This window comes from Macaca thibetana, chromosome 7, assembly GCF_024542745.1.
Source record: "Macaca thibetana thibetana isolate TM-01 chromosome 7, ASM2454274v1, whole genome shotgun sequence".
Classification (NCBI taxonomy): domain Eukaryota; kingdom Metazoa; phylum Chordata; class Mammalia; order Primates; family Cercopithecidae; genus Macaca; species Macaca thibetana.
This window is the reverse complement of record NC_065584.1, coordinates 3,242,215-3,263,953: the sequence shown is the minus strand read 5'-3', so window position 1 is coordinate 3,263,953 and position 21,739 is coordinate 3,242,215. Positions and strand designations below refer to the sequence as shown.

At 58.0% G+C, this 21,739-nt stretch overlaps 2 protein-coding genes across 33 annotated transcripts in view; one reads left to right on the top strand and one right to left on the bottom strand.

The window, feature by feature from the left end:
* Positions 1–21,739, top strand: part of SIVA1 (SIVA1 apoptosis inducing factor) — a 692,134-nt gene that overhangs the window by 116,718 nt on the left and 553,677 nt on the right. The window lies entirely within an intron of this gene.
* The window catches only part of ATP5MJ (ATP synthase membrane subunit j), an 819,915-nt gene that overhangs the window by 276,020 nt on the left and 522,156 nt on the right, over positions 1–21,739 (bottom strand). The window contains exon 1 of one of the 32 annotated variants that reach the window (XM_050798460.1): positions 20,539–20,542. The exons of the other annotated variants lie outside the window; for them this stretch is intronic. The gene's annotated coding sequence lies outside the window, so the exon portion shown is untranslated. Of the gene's footprint in view, positions 1–20,538; positions 20,543–21,739 lie in introns of those variants that run through there. 32 annotated transcript variants of the gene reach the window in all.

The window sequence follows — 21,739 nt, the reverse complement described above, 5'->3', positions numbered from 1 at the left end:
CTTGGACTCCCTCCTTGCCCTCAGTGCCTCCAGCCCAGCCCCACTGCCATGGCAGTGTTGGGACCCTCAAATTCTCAGGGCTGGTCCAGGAAGAGCCTCTGTCCAGGTGACCTGGGCACAGGGGGAGCATGGCAGTGGCAGGGGCAGGCGGGAAGGGATTGGCTTAAAATGCAGCATTCACTTGAAAACACAAAGAACATTTGTTCACTGTGAAGTCAGGTCCTGCTCCGGTTGGTCTGTTTTTGGTTTTTACCCGGGTTTTTGGTAATTCCCTGGTTTGCTCTGAGGTGCTTCCAGGCATCAGCCAGCCCCATATCCTGGTGGGGTTTCCCGGGGCCTCATTTATGGTCCCCTGGAGGTACCAGAGGATCTTCTTTTCTCTTAAAGAAACCAATATTTGCACAGTTCAGCGCGGGGAGGGCCTCTGGCCGAGGTGGCCTGTGCACCCGAAGCCGTGAGGGGTCAGGGCTGGGGAGAGGGGAGGGGTGGAGGAATGGCGTCTGCAGAGACAGTCTTGGCACCGCAATCCCCGCAGCTCGGGAGTGTGGATGTGCCGTCCTGGAGCAGGTGCCTGTCTGTCCGTGGCTGTGGCTCGGTGCCACGGGTTCTGGACGGCACCTGCCCACCCAGGGCTCCGGAGCAGTGAGGCTAGTTTGGGCCCTCAGCTCTGTCCTTGCTGGGCAGCGATTTCCTCTTCTGTAAAATGAGGAGAGCTTTCCCTCCTCCTGGAGGGTGAAGTGGGTGGTGTGTGTGATTGTCCCTGGTGCCCGGCACACGGTGGGTTCAGTGAAGCCAGAATTTTCCAGTTCTTCTTTAGTTCCCTAGACCCCAGTGCTCAGCTCGTGCTGTGTCAGGGCTGTGTTGAGGGAGGGAAGTCAGGTGCAGACTGTGCTCTTAAGAGCTTCTACGGTCCAGGGCGTCACCTACGGTCCGTCAGGTGACCGACGGTCTAGCAGACGATTAGGCCCGGAGAGAGGCAGAGGAAGTGTCGGGGACTCAGAGGAAGGGAAGTGCTTCCACCTGGGCCGGGGTGGTTAGGGAAGACTTCCTGGAAGAGGAGGCGCTTAGGGCGGAGAGAAGCAGAGATGCAGGGGTGAGGGTCCTCCTGGCAGGTATCTGTTGCAGGGGATGTCTGTGCCCAGCGAGGCCAGGGGTGAGCCCCACTGCTGGCTGAGCTGTGAGGGCGGCCAGGCAGGGCCCAGCATGCCAGGCTGAGGATGGGGCCGAGGGGGGCATGGCGTGCTGGCGCCCCTGCTGGTGTTCACTGCTGGGGACTGGACAGTGGTGTCTTTCAACGAGCCCCTCTCAGTCCCTGCCCTGGGGTCTCTCCATAGACCACTCTTCACCCGCAGACCCTCCTGCTCGCGGACGAGGCCCCAGCGAGGAGTGTGGACCCTGTACAGAGTTCTCATGCAGCCAAGGACAGCAGCCCACCTGAGACAGGTGCCCCATAGCAGTGGCGGGAGCCAGAGGCATCCCAGGGACAGCAGCAGGGGCTGCCTGCGGTTTGGAAGTCCCACCTGTGCCCGGACCACCAGCAGGGTCTCTCCTTCCCAAACCACCCCATTTCCAATTCTGGGGGCATCAGAGACTTCTGGGGGCATGGGGTGGGGCAGGGAAGGGTGGTGCGGGGGGCTGAGTGGGAGGGAGAGAGTGGGATGAGGCCCTGCATGCTGGACAGGACTCTGGTGCGTCACCCATGCCAGGGAATCTGAGTCTGGAACACAGAAAGGACCCACAGCCATCGGGTGTCCCTGGGCCTGAGCTTGCTGGGCCCAGGGCAGGCCGGGCTGCTTCTTGCCTGGGGAACTCAGCAGACCCTGGATTGCTCTGGGGTGGGTGAGAGGCTGTGGAGGGAGCCCTGCCCTGGCCGGCTGACCTCACAGCCCTCTCCTGCAGATGGGCAGTTGAGGAGTAAAAGAATGAAAAGGAGTCAAACAGCCCCAGGAGACACAGGTGAGGCTGGGCGACGAGAGGAAGCTGGAGATGGGGCTGCGTGGTGGGCAGCGGCAGGGCAGGCATATGGGGTGAAGGAGGCTGGGGTGTCCGGCGTGGTGGAGGCAGCTCGAGTTTGGTGGAAGGGTGAGGCGCGGAGCCTGGGGCCACAGGAGGCCACTGCAGTTTGGGGGCCTGGTTAGGTCTGAGATGCTTTGGGTGGTCCGGGAGACGCGGCCCACAGGCAGCTCCAGGTGGAAGCTTTGGGCTGAGGCAGAGGTTGCCTATGCACTCACCAGCTCGTTAATTCATCCTTCATTCTTGCCGGGAGCTGTTGGGGGAGGCCATGAGGGGGGCCGGCTCCTCCTGGCTGACAGGAGCCAGTTGTTCCACATTAAATAGTGTAGAATCAGATCATGTCCTCGTTCCCGCCACGGTGCGGAAAGCTAACAAGAGTCAGCCCGGCTGCAATCTGCAGTGCCGGCAGTTCCCGTTGAATGAATAAAATTGGTGTCAGGACGAGATAGGCAGTGGTTGAACAGAGAGCACACATGAGACCTCACGACAATGAGCTTCTTGGGAAAAGAGACCTGGCTTCCTTTGTTGACTTGCGGGAGTGGCAGCTGCGGGGCTGGCTATGGAAAGGAGAGCAGAGCCAAGGAGCCTTCAGGGAAGCAGGGCTCAGACGTCACCAGGAAGAGCTGTGTCTCTGTTCGTGTTATTTGTAAACTGTGTGTACAGGTCTTTTATAGCAGTAACATGTATAATCAACGTGCATTCGCATACACAAGCATCTGTTCTTTTCTCTCAGAGCCAGTTGTTAAAACATTCACCAGCACAGCCGTGGGGACTGGGGGAAGGTGCTTTGGAGGGGGGTGCGTGGGACACCTTAGGGTGGGGAGAGGGTGTCTGGGATGCGCCCAGGTAGAGAAAGAGAAGGCAAGGGCAGGGCCTAACAAGGAGGGGCCGAGGCAAGGAGGAGGGAAGGTGGCTGTGGTCATGGCTGGGTGGGAAGGAGGGCGCAGGAGGCGGGGCTGTGGTGCTGAGCTAGGAGGAGGCAGCATGGGGTTCTGGCCTACTGGCTTTCATTTCCTTTTCTTTCTCGAAGCATGTTCCAGGCAGTCCACCCACCCCCTATTTCTGCCTGTGCCCCTCATCTTTTGTCATCACCCAGTCTCTCTATTAGTGCCCACTCACCCTCAAGCCCGTCTTTGCTTGTCCTGTGCTCGCAGGTGCCCCCGACAAGAACCTGGTGTGAGTGGGGTGTCTGCAGTAAGCTTGTAGCCAGGACGAAACACGAATGCACTGTGGGTCTGCGAGCGAAGCTGGTGATGTTCTCTGCAGGGCAGAGGCTCCCTGGTCTCCTTCCAAGACTGAGCAGATCTTACCTGCCTGGAGCTGGGACCAGAGGCTGAGAAAGGCAAGGGAGGGTCTCAGCCCCGGCCTCACTGCAGGAACTTGTTGCACCCATGGAGACCTGAGAGGCAGGGCTGGGTCAAGTGCCACAGCCAGGCTGTCTGCCCCAGCCCTGCTCAGACATGCTGTTAGGCCTTGGGAGAGTCCCTTCCCCTCTCTGGGCCTCACCATCCCCACTAGATGAAGTGGGGACTACGGTGCTGGCCTTGAGATTGGTCCCAGTGGTGAGATGGGGTGGAATTGCTATCCCCACGACTCCACCAACCCACCATTCCCTGTCCACTGTTTTATTATTCATTTGATAAATATCTATTCAGTGCCCACTTGGTGACAGGAAGTAGTACGAGTATAGTCCTTGCTGTCTTGGGTCCAACCTCCTCTCCCATATGCCCATCTGTCTACCTGTCTCTGTATTCATCCTTCCTCTCAGTCTGTCAATCATTCGCCATCTATTTTCCATACTCCCATCTATCTCCTCAGCCCTTCTCTCATCTACCCATCCATCCATCATCTATCCGTATATCCACTCATCATCCATCCATCATCCATCCATCCACCCATCATCCGTCATCCAGGCATCATCCATCATCCATTCATTCATCATCCATTCATTCATCCATCTATTATCCATTCATCCATCATTCATCCATCTATCATCCATCTAACATCCATCCATCATTCATCCATTCATCATCCATCTGTCTATCATCCATCAATCATCCATCCATCATCATCCATCCTTCATCTATCCATCCATCTATTCATCATCTAGCTATTACTTTCTCTCCATCATCCATCTTCTATTCATCGATTCATCCCATCATCTATCCATCCTTCTATCCATACATCATCCATCTATCCACCATCCATCCATCCATCCACCTATTCATCCATTCATCCATCTATCCGTCATCTGTCCATCCATCTACCCATCCATTAACCAACCATCCTCTATTCATTCATTCACTCACCCATTGATACACTCACTTACCCTTCCTCCCTCCCTCCATTCACCCACCCAGTTACCCATTGGTTCCTTTCTTTCTCTCTCCTTCTACCCATCCATCTATCCACCCACTTATCCACTTACCTGCTCATCCATCCATCCATCCATCCATCCATCCATCCATCCATCCAGGCAGCCATCCATCCATCCATCCCTCTTTCCATTCGTCCTTCCGTTTCTCCCTTCCTCTCTCCATCCATCCATTTACTCACCCAACTACCCACCTACTTATTCAATGACAATCAAGACTTGCTTCATGCTGGACTCAGGGCTGGGAATGGGGGCGATAGAAATGAAGTAGACCTGATTCCTGCCCTTGTAGACCCTTTAGCCTGTGGGAGAGGCATCTGTGGACTTCCTTACTGCTTACAGCATGGGAGATATGCTTGTGGTGTCTGCACAGGTTTGGAGGCATTCAGGCCACTTGGCTCTCAATGGAGCCTGGGCTGGGCTGGGCTTGGCCAAGCTGCTCTGCAGGGGAGGATACTGTGATGGACAGTGCTCCCCTCAGTGGGCAGTGACTCTCTGGTTTGCTGTGTTGTCTGTTGGGGCTGCATTTGAGAGTGTGTGTCCTGGAACGTGACCCATCTCCCGGGAGCCCAGCTTAGGTTAGGCCTAGGTGACCCCGAGGGCTTGGAGAGGCCCTGAGAAATGACTCCATGGGTCAGGTGAGTGTGGAGAGAGCTGTACCCAAGGTTGCCCAGGGAGTCCAGCCACTGGTCCTATCCTCTGCCCCGGGAGGCTGATAGCTGCCTGCTGTTTTCCATTTGGGGCAGATGGACCCTGTCACCAAAGGGCCCTTTGCCAGGTCGCCAGAGCGATGGGGGCATCTGCCTCCCTGCCTGCTGCAGAGCTCTGTGTAGAACTGGACCCGAGAAGTGGCATCAGGAGGGCCATGTCTGTTGAGAGGGTGGGATATTGGCATCTGGCAGACCCGAGTCTGGCTCTGGCACCCTTGCTGGCAAGGCCCTCAGCCTTCCTTAGCCTCATTTATCTCATCCATAAAGTGGGAATGGCTGTGCTGGAGTCTGTGTTTAAGCAGCCCTAGGCGGCCTGGAGCACACGGCGCATGTGCGCATGAGAAGGGCTGCCTGGGGGTCTCGGGAGGCTCTGGTGCTGGGCTGCAGGAAGCCTGGGGACTTGGGCTTAGCAAGTCACTCTTGGGGGTGCCTTGGGCAACTCTGTTGCTCTCCTAGACCTATAGGATTGATCTGTGGTGTCTACACCTGCACCTACGCACAGGGACGGCATAGTCCTCCGGACCGAACACATCGATGAGGAAACGCTTTTCAGTGAGAGAACAGCAGCAGCAGGAACAAGCGTCTGTTATGTAGACCTGGCTGTCCCCGATTCTCCCCAGACACAGAGTGGCAGAGGTGTCCTTCTCTTTCTGGCGAGGTTTCAGGGTAGAAGCATCGTGCTCAGGGTCCCGCGGCCGGTGGGTGGTCCCTGTGCTTCTTGGTTTGGGATATGCTGTCCCTGAGCTGCCCGTCATCGTTTTCTGGGTACCTGAGATGCAGGGTGGTGAGTTGGGCGTGGCCTGGACACAGGCTGAGCAGGTCAGGGCACTGGGAGCTGGCCTGGCACCAGCTGCTGGGCTGGTGACCAACCAACGCAGAGCCCTCAGGAAAGAGGTGGGGAGCTTTGCCCCAGCCGTCTCCAGGTGATTTGTGGGGAAGCCGATGTGTGGCTGTGTCCTGAATCACACTGGGGGTGTTGCACACGCCCGCCAACAGCCTTGTTCCTAAATTATCTTTTATGATCGCCAGCAAATCTGCGGGTAGGGGGCATTTGTACCCAAACCCAGCCGTTATTTGTGGCGGCAGACTCGTCATTAATTATTGATGTGCTCGGCCACCTCCAGTTAAAATTCATGGTCCAGCCACTCTGCAAATATTGATTCTGACCCAAGTTGATGTTTTCCCCTTAACATTATTATAATGAGGGATAAAAATCAAATTGCCTTCACTGAAACTCAATCATTCTTCCGTGCCATTCCTCATCGATCTTTCTTTCCCCAGGTTTTACCATAAATTATTCTATTCAATTAAGTAAACTCACACATAATGGCATTCTGCAAACTGAATAATTTATTGACTATGTTTGGCAAAAGGCTGGTTTGGGGTGGGCTGGGGAAGGGAGGGGGTTTGGTCCCCCATGTTCCCAGGGCTGGTGGGGCTGGGCAGGGGCTGCAGTTGGGGGTGGGGGTAGGGGTGAGGGTGGGGTGGAGGCCGTGGGGGTGTCTGGGGCTGGGTGTCATCCCCCTGCCCATCTGCTCACCGTCCAGCCTTGGCCTCAGCCTCATGCCTGATACCAAAATCTGCCTTCGTCTGCTTGGGCCTTCGTAACGAATGCGCAGACGGGGCGGCTGAAACAGCGGACCTTTGTGGTTCACAGTTCTGGGAACTGGAAGTCTGAGCTCAAAGTCCTGGTGGGTTGGTGTCTGCTGAGGCCTGTCTTCTGGGTGTGCAGACGGCACCTCCGTGCTATGTCCTCACAGGACCTTCCCTCTGTGCACTCATGTGACCCTGGTGTCCACATGTCTTCTTCTAAGGATACCAGCTGGATTGGATTGGGGCCCATGAACAGCCTCACTTTAATTTAGTCACACTTTTAAAGGACCTGTCTCCAAATACAGCTCCGTTGGAGGTACTGGGAATTAGGGCTTCCACATATGGATCTCAGGGGACAACATCCTTGTGGCTTGGCCTCTGACTGGCCCAGTGTCCAGGTCCAGCTGGTCTTCTAGCTCCTGCCTCTGCAGCGCCTCTGCACTGGAGACTGCAGTGGTGCTCCTCTGCCCTGGGGCCTGCCTCCCTCGCCCCTCCTGCCCTGCTGACCCAGCCTGGGTCCTCTTGGTGCTCTGCTGGGAGCAGGTGAACAAGGGGCAGGGCAGCCCTCACAATCCTGGGCTCCTGATTTTCCAGGGTTTGGTGATGCAGCTGGCAGCCTGACCCAGCTTAGCCCATGAGTGAGGCACTCAGACCCACTGAGCCTTAATTTAAACCCAGTTCCAGCAAATGCCACTCTTTGGTTTCTGACCTGAAGCGGCAGGTGCGGAGGGTACACAGCAGTGGCTGTGGCTGGAAGGGACGGCTTTGAAGACAGCAGGGAAGGCCAGCATGTTGTTCAGGAGCGTGGTGCAGACTGATCCTGGATGCCTCCCGCCCCAGCCCGCCATACTCAAGGCCAGCCCCGAGATGTCACCAAGAAAAGGTGTGTCCACTGGTCTCAGCATGAGCAGAACGGTGGGATATTATTACAAAAAGTTCTTGTTTCCAACCAAAATGCTTAAGAATCCCTCGAGTTAAGCTCTGGCATGTTCCTGGAAAATTTGCATTTGGAGAGCATCTTAGGCAAGGATGTGGGAGGTGGGGGGAGGCAAGCATGCTTGAAACGCCTGCTCCTGCCGCCATTACCTCAAGCACTCAGCAAGCAGCAGCTCCCCAGGTCCAGGTGAGGTAGGCTTGTTCTAAGGGCTTTACGAGAGCAGGTGCACCTGTTCCCTGGGCACGGCTGGGGGATGCAGGCAGGTTCACATCCCAGGGGCCTTCGCCTGGTAATGCTTTAACCGCTGTGCCCTCCTTTCTCCCTCTGGGTATGTGTTGGTGAGACAAATACTTCAAAGTGCTCCTTTTGGGCATAAAATGGTCACCTAAGTGGGAGGCCTCCTGATTCCCCCAGGGGCTATCACCAGCCCTGTCCTGTCTGCAGTGGGTACGTGGAGGGTGCTCTGGGAATGGCCACTCACCGGGAGAGAATGGCCTCGGGCTGTATATCTGAGCAGAGTCAGCATCCTCAGAGGGCCATGGGCTGCCAGAGCGGTGCTGTGGGTACACTGGGGGTGGCCACCCAGGGACCCTTTCCCCAGCCCCCTGTCTGATCTGCACTGTCACAATGACCTCTCAAAGGCCCAGCTCTGACTGCAGCCCTCCCTTGCTCATACACCTTCCATGGCTCCCTACTCCTTAGGCCTTCCCAGCCTGAATTCCCGTCTTTCCCCTTCCTTCCCAAACCTTGCTGTGTTGGTTTGCCCTTGTCGAGCTGCTGTGACAAGGTTTACTACAGGCTGGGTGGTTTAAACAACAGAAATACATTTCCTGACAATCTTGGAAGCTGAAAGTCTGAGATCGACCCTTCGGCAGCTTTGGTTTCCTGGGTCTCTCTCCCTGGTTCCTAGAGCGCCGCCTTCTCCGCGTATCCTCCTATGGGCTTCTCTCTGTGCCCATGTCCTAATTTCCCATTCTTTTTTGAGACAGAGTCTCACTCTGTTGCCCAGGCTGGAGTGTGGTGGCATGATCTTGGCTCACTGCAACCTCCGCCTCCCAGGTTCATGTGATTCTCCTGCCTCAGCCTCCCAAGTAGCTGGGATTACAGGCATGTGCCACCGTGATGTGCCACCGTGCCTGGCTAATTTTTGTATTTTTAGTAGAGACGGGTTTCACCACGTTGGCCGGGCTGGTCTCAAACTCCTGACCTCGTGATCCACCTGCCTCAGCCTCCCAAAGTGCTGGGATTCCAGGTGTGAGCCACCACACCTGGCCCTAATGTCCCGTTTTTGTAAGGACACCTGTCAGATTGCATAAGGGCCCATCCTAATGACCTCATTTTAACCCATTTCCTCTTTAAAGACCCCCGTCTCCAAATACAGTTCCATTCACAGCTTCTGGGGTTTCAACATGTAAATTTTGGTGGTGGGGGTGTTACAACTCAGCCCGTGACACTTGGGCTGGCTAGGGACGTGGGACGGGAACGGGGGCAGCAGGGTTGGAGCTCTTGCTGCTTGTATGGGGAAACGGAGGCTGGAGGAGGGAAACCAGGGCACTCTGGGGCAGGCCTGGAACAGGTCTGGGTCACCTCATACCCACTGGTGTTTGGGACTAGAAAGACCCACCTGCGATCTTTGGGGCTCTGGCCGGAGAGATCCACCTGCGATGCTGGAGAGCAAGTGAGAGACTGTAGTCATGCCTGCAGGCTGCTCAGAGGAGGTGGCTCCTGGGCTGAGTCTAGCCAGGAGTCCTTGCCAGGACCGAAGGGGCAGGCTCTGTAGCTGGCCAGGGGTGGGAGACGAGGGACCCTGGTGTGCTGGGGACTGAGAGGCCTGGCTGTGGGCTGGGGGCCCGTAGAGCCGACTGGTGGACCATGGGCATATGGGCTGCCTGAGCAGGGGCTGATCTGGCCTGACAGTGAGCAGGGCGGCCTGGCCTAGGTTGGGGACAGGCAGGAGAGCCTGCTGTGGACCTTGGGGCACCAATTAGAGAGGAGAGAAAGGGCTGGGTGGGAATCTTTGAAGGGTTCTCTGACCTGGCCGGTGAAGCAATGGGGTGGGGGAATGGGAGAGTGCCACTCTTGGTTCTGGGCCAGGTTGGGGGCCCGGGTGGGAGACCCAGAGAGATGCTGCTGGCAGAAGGGTGAGGCAGGGCTCCGGAAGAGCGTGTGGGGCTGGGCGTGGCCGGGGACAGCCTGGCAGGAACAGATGGCCTGCATGGGGGTGTGGAGAGGTGAGCGGGGAACAGGGGCCTGAGGGTGTGCGAGGAGGTCGTGGCGGGGGCAGCCTGGCTTGTTGGGTGGAGCGAGGGTCCAGGGTTCCTGGAAGCCACGATGCAGATCTGGAGGTCTCCCCTGCCTGGCCCTTGGCATTAGGAGGAAGGCTGGAGGAGTCACTGGTTCTGGTGCCATCCAGTCGGGAGGGACATCAGCCTGCAGGGCAACAGGTTGGTGGAAGTGGGCGTGGCCGGGGCCTGGCCCATATCACAGCCCCTCCTCCTGGGTGTGGGGCTGGCCAGCAGCTCAGTGGGCACGACTGGCTCACTTGTGGGCCCAGGGCTCTGGGGGCAGTCCCAGAGGACCCAGGGGGGACTTCCAGGGCAAAGGAAGTCATTCCCGGCAATCCAGCCCTTAAGTGAATTTCACGGGTGGACCAATAGAGCCATGCCCAGCCTGTCAACAGCCAGCCCCCTTTCCTCAAACCTTGGACCCTGCCTCCTTGCCAGGAGGTCTGGCTTTTGTCCTCCTTAGGGGGGCAGGTGTCCCAGGGGGCACAATCTGGGAGGTGACTCAGGAGAACCTCCTGGCCAGAGATACCATGAAAGAAAAATGGATCTTGGACCATCTTTTGGTTTTTCCATTAAATCTTGTTCATTTTCATTTCTGACACTCCTGTAAGCCACAGACAGAAACGGGACATTTGCATCGGGAGAAGTAAACGGCGCCGAGCAGCTCTTCTTCCTAAAGATAATACGAGGCTCCCGAGTGTACCGTGTGCCCAGGGCTTACCATTTTTCTATGGAGGTTAAACATTCAAAGCCAGCATAGGGCTTTCCCCTCTTCTTCTGCCAACAATTAGAGACAGATTAAATTTAAAAGACATGTAATTTGTCAGGTTGTCGTGAGCATGAATGGAGGATAAATTATGCTCGTGAAGGGGAACGGGTGGCCTTTGTGTGCGTGCGGGGCTGTGTGGGGCCATGCGGAGCTGTACCGGGCGGTGCGGGGTTGTGTGGGGCTGTGCAGGGCTGTGCGGAGCTGGCCATGGTGCCATGGATAGTTCAGTACCCTCGCTCTGCCTGGACGCTCTGCGGCCACCACAGGATCATCAGTTGCCTGTGTGGCACCTCCTTTGTGGGTGTGTTGGGGGTGCTGCTCACAAAACCACTGGGCAAGGCAGCGAGGGCTCCAGGGGTGTCCAGCCATCGGCCCCCATGGAGACCCACAAGGGAGGGGACTCCTGCAGGTCATGCAGGTGGGGTCCAGGGTGGGATGTGAGCACCTCGCCTGGCTTTTTCCGTCCTGTGTCCTGGCAAGCGGGGCCTCTGGCTCTACCTGCCGACCACATGCACATGTGTGTGTGGACTGGAGAGGGCTGTTTTTCCCAGGAAGGGCTCTGCTCTTGGTTGATCTGGTTTGGAGTGGCTGTCTTGGGGCCTGCAGTGTGGTCCCTGGGTTCGTCCTCTGGGACCATGGCAGATGTCAACCCCTCCAGCAGGAGAATGGAGGCTTTGGGGACAGTCTTCCACAGCTTGCTCGAGTGATTTTTAGAGAGTTAATGATGGCCTCCAGGAGGAGGGGGTGGGGGGCAGCATGGGGTGCAGAGGATAGAAGGGTGTGTGGCTGAGCCCCAAGACAGTAGCTGTGAGTCAGGTAGGAGGGTCTGGTGGGGGCCCTTACAGAGGGATGAATGGCCTGTGAGAGGGGACTGGGAGTCCTGGGCTTCCAAGTGGGAATAGGGGGCTGGGTTGTCCTTTTCGGGCCTGGAACAGGGGTAGTGAGGGGTAGGAGCTCCTCAAAGCCTGGGCAAGGGCCTCTCTTCTGGGGTGCTCCCCACCCCCGTTCTCACCTGGTTCCCCTAACGTGGAGTCTGGGACAAAGGCTGTCTGGGCAGCCATCCCCGGCAGGTGTCAGAGCCTGGCATGCCGCCGGGCAGGAAGGAGGCCAGGACAGAGAGGCCCTAGTGTCTCAGCCTCCCCACAGATGGTGGGGGCTCCATGCCCGGGATGCCTGTGGAGCCTCCAAGAGGCCCCATACCCTGCACCGCCACCTCCGGGGAGAGCAGGCAAAGCCCACATCTGGCAGCGCCTAGGTCCCACGTGTGGGGGTTCCACAGACGCCAGTGCCCCCACTTCTGGGACAACAGGAAGGCTCTGAGGGTCTGAAGGTCACAGGTGCAGGCTCCAGAGCGGGGTGATGGGCCCCACCCCTAATGCACCCTTCCCCCACCTGCTCTGGGCCCTCCACACCCTTGGGAGAGACCCCTGGCCCTGCCCTGTTCTGGCCATGCCAATTAGAGCCTCTTAGCAGAGGCCTGGCCAGGCTTGGGCACCTGGGCACCCTCTGGGGACAGGGATGTGGATTAGGGCCTGTGTCCAGCCTGATTTTGGTAGGGGCATCAGCCGGTGGGCGTTCTGTATCCTGGCAGCAGGGCCCACCTGTGCCTGGGGCCTCCAATTACAGACCCCTTGGGAAGGAGGCAGAGGGAGTGTGGGGCACCCCAGGCCTTTGCCTCAGGAAAGCGCCCCAGCTCCCTGGCTGCGCCCCAGTTGAGTCTGAGCCTGAGTCCCACAGTGCACCCAGCGGGTGGGAGGCGTGGCTGTGGCTCTGTGCAGCCCCGCGTGTGCCTGGGCTAGAGCTGGCCCCTCCTGGCTGGTGCCGCCGAGGAGCCACTCTGGGTGCTTCATGGGTGGTTACCTCCAGCTGGACACGCCAGGCAGGGTGTCCCTGTTGGGGTTTCAGGACATGAGTGGCACCCTGGGGGACTGCTGCAGCCAAGGCTGTTGGCACTGCAGGCAGCTGGGGCCTGTCTGTGCGCTGGCCGGGCCCTCCGTGGAAGACCCAGCAGCGGGTTCATCTCAGCCCTCACCTTGGGCTGCAGAGATGAGCACTCCAGGGAGGAGAAACTGAGGCCAAGGGGCCCAGCAAGTGCAGAGAGGGGACCTTGTCCAGCCATGGCCCTGCCACCCCCTACAGGTGCTGCCAGAGATAAGATGTGGAGCCCCCGCCACCCCCCTTTTCTGCCTCAGTCCACATGCCCCAGATACAGGACTCTGCAGGACAGGCCCCGACTGTGAGGCCCCAGCTGCTCTGTGGTTCCTGTGTGGCCTTGGGTGTCACTGAGCTTCAGGGGTGCATCTGTCCTCAGAGAAACAGGAGCGGAGCCACAGGAGGTGAAGGTGGAGAAAGGGTGCTGAGGTGGTGGGGATTGTGGCTGGTCCGTCTCCTGCCCTGGACAGAGAGTTCCAGGCACCTCGCTGACACTGGCCCCGCAGCCCCCAGCCCCACCTGGCCCACCACCTCTGCACTAGGGATCTCTGAGTGATTTTTCTCCCCAGTGAAGAGTGGAAACTAGCTGCCGTTCAGATTTCTTCTCTGAACTGATTCCTTCACTGTTTCCTCCCAGAGCCCAGGCCCTCTCCCTGGCTGTTACATATTTAGTTTGGACAGACTCTGGGATGTGTGCAGCCGGTAGAGGGGACATGGATGCAGCTTCCTCTGAGCTGGCTTTGAGGCTTCCTGGGTGGGTTCAGCAGGCTCCTGGGGTCCCTGAGGCAGAGACGCCCGCCCGCCTTCTGCCAGGCTGGTGGCACAGCTGGCCCTCACCCAGCGGGCGGCACGTGTGTGGTTTCAGACAGAAGCGTGGCAGGTGTGGGTTTTATGGGGAGCCCTTCCGTGTTCTCTTCCTGCTGTGCTCGAGCCGTGGGGAGCTGTTGCTGGCCCTTCATGAGTCTCTGGGCTAAGGCGGGCAGTTCCTCCGCCAGCATGGAGCCGTGCTGGCGAGAGCCTGGTGAATGCCAAGCAGCTTGGCGCCCAGCCCGACTGTTAAGGTGTCTGCATCAGGCAGCCCAGCACCGGCTTGTCCAGCCCTCCCGATGGCCGTCCTGGGGGTGCTTGGCATCACCTGCATGGAGGCAGATTGTCACGCTCGGCTGCTACCCAGCTCCGGGGGGCTTTTACGACTGGCATCACGTCCTGCTAATTACTCACAGGGACACATGTGTGCCGGGTGTGCGTGGGAGCGTGCGTGGGAGCGTGTATGGGAGCATGCGTGGGAGCGTGTGTGGGAGTGTGTGTGGGAGTGTGCGTGGGATCGTGTGTGGGAGCGTGCGTGGGATCGTGCCTTTGAGCTGAATGAGGACTGACCAACAGCTCGTGGTTAGATGGGGCAGATGGGTCACCTTGCAGCTTAGGATACTCCTGTCTGTAGGACACGCCTGAAGACAGAGATGGGCAAGGTGCCTGTGGGCTGGTCCCTGGGTGGGGGTTAGCAGAACAGGAAACTGAGGGTGCCCGGGCTTTGGGGAGCACATGGGGTGGGGATGGGGTTACAAGATGCTGCACAGATGATGCTGGCAAAAAGGCAAGAGTAACACATGGCATGAGAGAGGGCAGAGAAAGTTCTAGAAAGAGAAAGCAGAGGTTACTTTCAGCTAGGAGAACCAGAGAAGGCCTGGAAGAGATGTGCTATGGCTTTGCAAACCCACCCTTGGCCCCTTTGTGCCCAGGAGGCTGTAGGAGGCAGAGGCGCCGGCAGGGTCAGAGGCCAGAGGAGGACAAGGGTGTGTTCCTGTCTCCGCCTCCTCAGCTCCCTCCCTGGCCTCCACGGTCCTGGCTCTCCAGCCCTCCCGACTCCTGCAGGTTCATCCATGGGGTGCAGCCCCTTTCCTGTCCATGCCTGGGTCACAGGCCACCAGAGAGCTCCCATGTCTAAAGCCAGCAGCAGGAGTTTGGGGCTACAGGAAGCACAGCTATGTTTAGGGATTAGCGAACATTGCCAGCACCTGCTTGGGTTGTGATTCCTGGTCATGCCACACCTAGTGGTGGCAGTGGGTGCCGGGGCCTTTCCATGGGCCCCTTTGTTCTATTCCACAGGGCTGTGGGCAGGAGAGTAGCCAGGACGATGCAGTTTGGTGCATTGAAGCTGCTATCAGAGGAGAGCTCCTGATGGAAAGTGCTGGGGATGCCTTGCAGGCTGACCTTATGGGGCCACAGCAGGGAGGTCTTGAGGGAGAAGCTTCCTGTCATAGTGGGGAGTTCTCTGGTTAGTCTCTTTCCTCCTCATGCCAATCCTCTCTCCCTCCCTTCCTTGCTGCCTTCCTTTATTCCATTGAGCCATCCTATCTTACATTATTCATCCACCCATGCATCCATTCATCCATGCATTCATTCATCCATGCATCCATCCGTCCACCCACCTATCCCTGCAGCCATCCATCCATGCGTCCTCCATCCGTCCACCCATGCATCCACCTATCCATCCATCCATCCATCCATCCATCCATCCATCCATCCATCCATCCATCCATCCATCCTTCCATCCATCCATCCATTCATCCATGCATCCATCCGCCCATCTATCCATCCATCCATCTATGCATCCACCCACCTATCTGTTCATCCATCCATTCATGCATCCATCCATCCATGCATCATCCACCTGTCTCTTCATCCATCCATCCATGCATCTATCCACCTATCTGTTCATCCATCCTTCCATGCAACCATCCATCCATGCATCTATCCATCCATGCATTCATTCATCCATGCATCCATCCATCCACCCACCTATCCATGCATCCATCCATCCATGCATCCTCCATCCATCCACCCATGCATCCACCTATCCATCCATCCATCCATCCATCCTTCTATCCATCCATCTATCCACCCACATATCCATGCATGCATCCATCCATCCATCCATCCATCCATCCATCCATCCATCCATCCATGCATCCATCCATGCATCCATCCATCCATGCATCCATCCATCCATGCATCCATCCACCTATCTGTTCATCCATCCTTCCATGCAACCATCCATCCATGCATCCATCCATCCATGCATCCATCCACTTATCTGTTCATCCATCCATCCATCCATCCGTCTGTCCATCCATCCATCCATCCATTCATCCATTGACCTATCTGTTCATCCATCCTTCCACGCACCCATCCATCCATGCATCCATCCATCCATCCATGCATCCATCCATGCATCCATCCATCAATCCATCAATCCATCCATCCATCCATCCATCCATCCATCCATCCATCCATCCATCCATCCATCTTTCCTTCCTTTCATATCCATCCACTTAGTCATCCTTCTTTTCACCCATTACCTCTTTCAACAAAACCATGCCCAGTTTAGGTCCTAGCCCATGGGGTCACTAGCCCATGTAGGCCATTATGGTCCAGAGTGCTGTGGGCCCTTAGATGGGGAGAACAGGAGCTGGGAAGGTCTGGAGGGGGCCCCAGTGCAGCTCGGAGCCTGGGCGTCTGCCCTGGGAGGACACAGGAAGGACTGGGTCTGGTGTTTTGAGGGTTGACAGGCAGTGAGCCAGCCGGGGCAGGGCATCCTGCGGTGAGGGTGTCTGGGGAGGAGAGTAGCAGTGTAGGGGGTGAGGGAGAGGTGACCTGAGGGACATTGTCCTGTGCTGAGATGTCCTCTGCTTGCGGGGAAGGCCAAGCCATGGGTGCAGCACCTTGATCCAAGCATATACCTTGGATCCTGGAGGGTCCTGGATGCATCTGGTCGTGGACTCACCTTGGTGCTTGCTGGCACCCTCCCCAGGTGTCATGTCACACCTGCCCTATGTTTGTGGGTGATTATGACCCTTTCATGGTGGGGCAGCATGATTGGGGCAGGTCTCTCGGCTCCCTTCCCTGGTGTGACCCTCCATCGTTCTTTGTTAGTTCTGACATTTAATCATTTTTGTTCTACAGAGAGTGGATAAGGGCTCTCTGCCACTGTCTGGGAGGGCTGGGGCTGGGTGAGGGCTGAGGGCTGGCATCTAGCAGGAGGGAGACATGACGCTGACGGCCCTACGTTGCTGCTTCCTCCAGCTGACTCTACTGCCCTGACTTGTGAGTGTCGAGGGCTTTCCGGGGAGCTGCTGGGACTAGAGAGGTGAGATCAGTGGGTGGGTGGGCCTGGCCTCTCAGCTGGCCCAGGCCCCTCACCTGCTCAAGCCCCCGGTGAGTGGAGTCCCTGAGCTGGGTGTCTTCATTCTCCCTTCCTGACCATGAGCTTGCCTGCCCAGCATAGTGTGTGCAGGGCTGGAAGCTGGGGGCAGAAACTCGAGCTCTGTGCCCTAGGCTGCAGTGGCCTGCAAGCCCTGGCACCTCCAGGCCCCAATTGCGACTGCACAGCCTGAGCCTGGGACGCCATCTCGGGCCCTGCAGGACTGGGCCACTGCTGGTCACCGGGCGCTGTCCTGGTCAGAGTGACCCCACGTGATCTCTGTCCTCTTCACAGAAGGATCTCCTGGAGAAAGTCCTGGAGCACAGGCTGGCGCCAGCCCTGGCTCACTGCAGCCTTCGAGCCCCACTCTCTCTTCTCGGCCTCAGTTTCACCATCCATCCAGTGGTGACCAGTCAGTCACTGCCAGACCCCGAGCAGGTCCATCCTGGCTCTGGGGAGTGGACCATCCGGGGGCGGGGCGGGCCAGTGAGCAGAGAGCCGGAGGTGACATGGGCTCAGCACAGAGCACCACGTGGGGCCTGGGAGGAGCCGTGAGAGTGGGCAGCCCTGCCTGTCCTCCAGATGAAAGTGAGGCCTGCAGCCTGAGAGGGAGGGAGGAGACGCTAATTATGCCCAGCGCCGGGCTCCCCAGGCAGCCTCAGCCACAGGATCAAACGCCGCCTTCCTCGGCCACACGCCCGGCAGTGCCAAGTCCAATTACAAGTCTAACCAGGGCTGGTGTGGGCCTCACAGAAATTCAGCAATTAGACCCGCCTCCAGCAGCTCCTGATGGGCCTGCTGTGTGTGCATGTGTGTGCTCCTGTGCCTGCGCGCAAGTGTGCATGCACACGCCCGTGGATGGACACACACAGTGTAGTGTGTGTGCATGTGTGTGAAGGGAAGCAGGGTGATGGGACTGCTCATTTAGGAGGAGAGGCCACAGGAGGCCAGGCCCCAGTCAGGCCAGGAGAAGGGGACCACATGCTTGGGAGACAGTGAGCCAGCAGGGCTGCTGCCTGCTGAACTGGGTGGAGCACGAGGTCCTTTGCAGAGGAGGAGACTGTAGCTCAGGAACAGAGAAACCGCCTCCCCCCAGCTCTTATGGCTGAGCTGCTGGCTCAGGCCCTTGGGGCTTCCTGGTGGACCTCAGAAGAGGGGCCCCTGGGTGCTGGCCTTGGGTGCAGTGTCAGCCTGGATCATGGAGGGAAGATGGCTCTGGGCATGGATGGGGACAGCTGGGCCTGGCAGAGGCTCTTTCATGGGTACATCCCAGCCTGTACCCCATCCTTTCTGGATGCTGGTCTCAGTCCTGTCCAAGCCCACCCCTGAGATCCATCTTCTCCCAGCCCTGAGACAACCCCATGTGGCTTCTGTGTCTGCCCGACTGGCCACATCACAATGGTAATGAGGGCAGGTAACGAGGGCACAGTGTCCTGTGCCATCCATGTGGTACGGCTTGTCTGCCTCCCTGCTGCCTCGGCACCCAGGAAGCCAGGGTGAGCAGCTTGGGTGTCTGTGGGGTTTGGTTAGAGAAGCTCCTAAGTTCTCAGGAGTCCTGCTGGCCACTCTGGCACCTGGGGAGTCTGCAGGACAGCCCAGCCCTCAGCACAGGGCTCCAGTCATTCGGGGGGACGCTGTGAGGGTGGACCTCCCCCTCCTTTCCTGCCTGCCCACCCTTCACCTGGTCAGGCCTCCTCCCAACGTGCGATGTCCTCCCAGCAGTTACCTCTCCTGCTCCTCGGTCCTCACGTCCCCAGGCTCCCCTGCACCTCTGACACCCTCTCCCCTCCCCCTACCTCCGCAGGTAGGAGGTGAGACTCTACTCCAGGGGCGGGACTCGGACACTGGACCAGATTGAGGGCTAGCTAAAACAGGGCCGAGGTGAAAGCAGCTTTCAATCAGACCCGCCCACCAGTGGGCCATGTCAGTTTACCATTGCTATGGCAACACCCTGGAGTTACCACCCCTTTCTGTGGCAACGACCCAATGACTACTACCCCATCCCTAGAAATTCCTGCACAAACCACCCCTTAATCGGCATGCCATTAAAAATGGGTATAAACATGACGGCGGAACTGTCCTGAGCTGCTGCTGCTGTCTGCCTACCGGTAGCCCTGCCCTGCAGGAGCAGTCGCGGAGCTGACACCACCAGAGCTGTGACACTGCGGCTTCAGGAAAGCTGTTTCTTCCACCACTGGCTTGCCCTTGCATTCTTTCCTGGGTGAAGCCAAGAACCCAGAGGGCTAAGCTCCACTTTCAGGCTCGCCTGCCTGCAGCACAACCATCAGGCCTGGAGAGCTGGGTCTCTTGAGACTAAACTGCCGTGAGATCCTACAGGAACCCTGCCTCTCCTCTGGGCTGAGCTGTTCTACCTCAGTTTCCTCACCAACAAAATGGGGTGACCATCTTGAGGTGGCCCCTCTCGGTACTGCCAGCCTCTCTGCTCCCCACTCTCTTTGGGCGGACCTCAAGGCCCTCGTACAGCATCTGGGGGGGTCACGCTGCGTACGGCAGGGGTAGCGGGGTCACACACAGAGGTGCTAAATTGATGCAGGACATCTGCCCCAAAGACACGCTTGTGCTCCCTTTGGAGAGTCCTGCAGCCTTTGCCCTCTGTTCATCCGTCTGTTTGGGTCCTGGGCACGAGTCTAGGTGGCGGCCATCTCCGGGCGTCCGCAGGTTGCTCTGCATGGGGAAAGGTGGGGAGGCTGCAGGGAACTGGACTCTCCTGGAGAGAGGCTGGGCCAGCGGCTGTGGGTGCTGGGGCTTGGTGCAGTGCTCCCCAGCCTGGGTGGCCCCCTCTGCAGTGGATGGAGTCGGGATCCTGGGGGCAGTGAGTCTGGGACCCCCTCTTGGGAACTCAACCAGCCCCAGGAGCTGATTTGGCCAACCTGGCCTCAACTGGGCCTCCGGGCACCGAGGGGGCTCCGGGGAGTTTGTCACCTGATGGAGGCCCCGAGCCGTGGCCCGCTCTGTCTGCTCGCGCCCCCCTCCACCCATGGCTACTGTGGATGGTGATGTTCCTGTTACAACCGGGGGATCTCCATAGAAACCCAACACAGTCTAATTAGACACAAGTAAGTGCTTCCCAAATGCATTTTAATTACAGATCTGCTGAAATAAACGTCAAACTGAGGTTTCAATTGCTGCATGCGTGAACCGAGTTGGCGCCTTCTTTTCCAGCTATCAGTATGCCTTTTGTGCTATTTTGTGTCAGGACCCAGCAGGATGGGATGTCAGAGCCTCAGAGTTCCCAGGGAGTGTCCCCATCCCAGCCCAGAGGGGAAGCAGCACTGGGGCTCAGGGGCAGTGGTGGGGACCGTGGGATGCAGAGGGAAGAACCTGGGTTTCCGGGGGGCAGGGCTGGGCAGGGATTGAGGAAGTGCCCAGCATTGCTGCTGGCACCAGCAGGGTATCCACACATGAGGAGGGGCTGGGAAGAGTCAGCTGGTCCTTGCAGAAGGGGGCCCCTGGGAGGGGCCCACCCAGACAGACCAGGTGCCCAGTAGCATGGGGAGTCCTTGCAGCGTGGGTCTTGGGGGCGAGGCCTGGGCCACATTGCTGGGTGGGCCTTCAGCAGGGAGGAGCTGAGGCAGTCTCCTGAGGGGATTTCCTTCCTCCCTTACAAGAGACCTGGGGCCAGGGCATGATTGGCCACCCGAATTCACACCCAGGGTCCCTTCGGCGCGGGCTGGGTGGGTGGCCGAGAGCCGGGCTCAATCCGCCCCCCCATCACTCCTGCCTCTCAGACGCCCATGATGGGATTCTGATCCCTGCCAGAAGCTCGGAATGTGACAAATGAGCAGAAAGAAGATCCTGGGGTGTTGAAGGCAGAATTTATTGTGGAGAAATTGCTCTGCAACTATTGTAGGCTTTAGACATAGACTTTTCAGTACATAAATCCCGCAGCTCCAGCCTTACAGATAAGCCCGGCCCATCTGTCTGGAAGAAGTCACAGGTGACTAATGGAGGGTGGTGGCTGCTGCGCGTTTGCGCCTTAGGCGGGAGCTCAGGACAGGCCGAGAGCCCACAGCCCCGACTACAGTCTCGAGCCAGCTGGGTCTTCCACTCGCTGCCCAGCAGCACCTGAGCCCATCCAGTGCTCTGCTGCTTCTAAGAAAATGGACATCTGGGGTCAGCCCAGGCCTCACCAGGGAGGAGGCAGAGCCCAGGGAGGGCGAAGGATGCCAAGCAGGAGGAAGAGGCCGGACGTGGTGGCTCATGCCAGTAATCCCAGCACTGTGGGAGGCCGAGGTGGGTGGATCACTTGAGGTCAGGAGTTCGAGAGCAGCCTGGCCAACATGGAGAAACCCCATCTCTACTAAAAATTAGAAAAATTAGCCGGGTGTGGTGTCAGATGCCTGTAATCCCAGCTACTCTGGAGGCTGAGGCAGGAAAATTGCTTGAACCCGGAGGCAGAGCAGAGGTTGTGGTGAGCCAAGATCCTGCCACTGCACTCCAGCTTGGGCCATAAGAGCAAGACTCCATCTCAAAAATCAAACAAACAAACAAAACAAAACAAAACAAACAAAACAAAACATAAAAACCCAAGGTGGGAGGAAGAGCCGGCTGGCCAGGGTGGCCCTAGAGCCTGAGCCGGATCCCGCGCTGCTCTTGCAGATAACTAGTTCTGTGATTGTGGGTGGGATATTTTGCTTCTCTTTGCCCCACTTTCTTCATCTGTAAAGAGGCTGCATCTTTCTCTGTCCAAATTCAACGTTAAGTACCGTTCTCCAAAAAGTGCACCCTGGGACCAGGATTCAAGGGCAAGCAGTGAATTTGGAGGGTGATTTGGGGTCACCGTCAGATAGAGGGGTGCAGAATGTGGAAGGGGTCAGCAATGACAGGGGCTTAGCCAGCAGGTCCCTGGGCAGGCAACAGTGCAGCCCCTCTTGGGGCCTCTGGGAGAGACTGAGAAACACGCC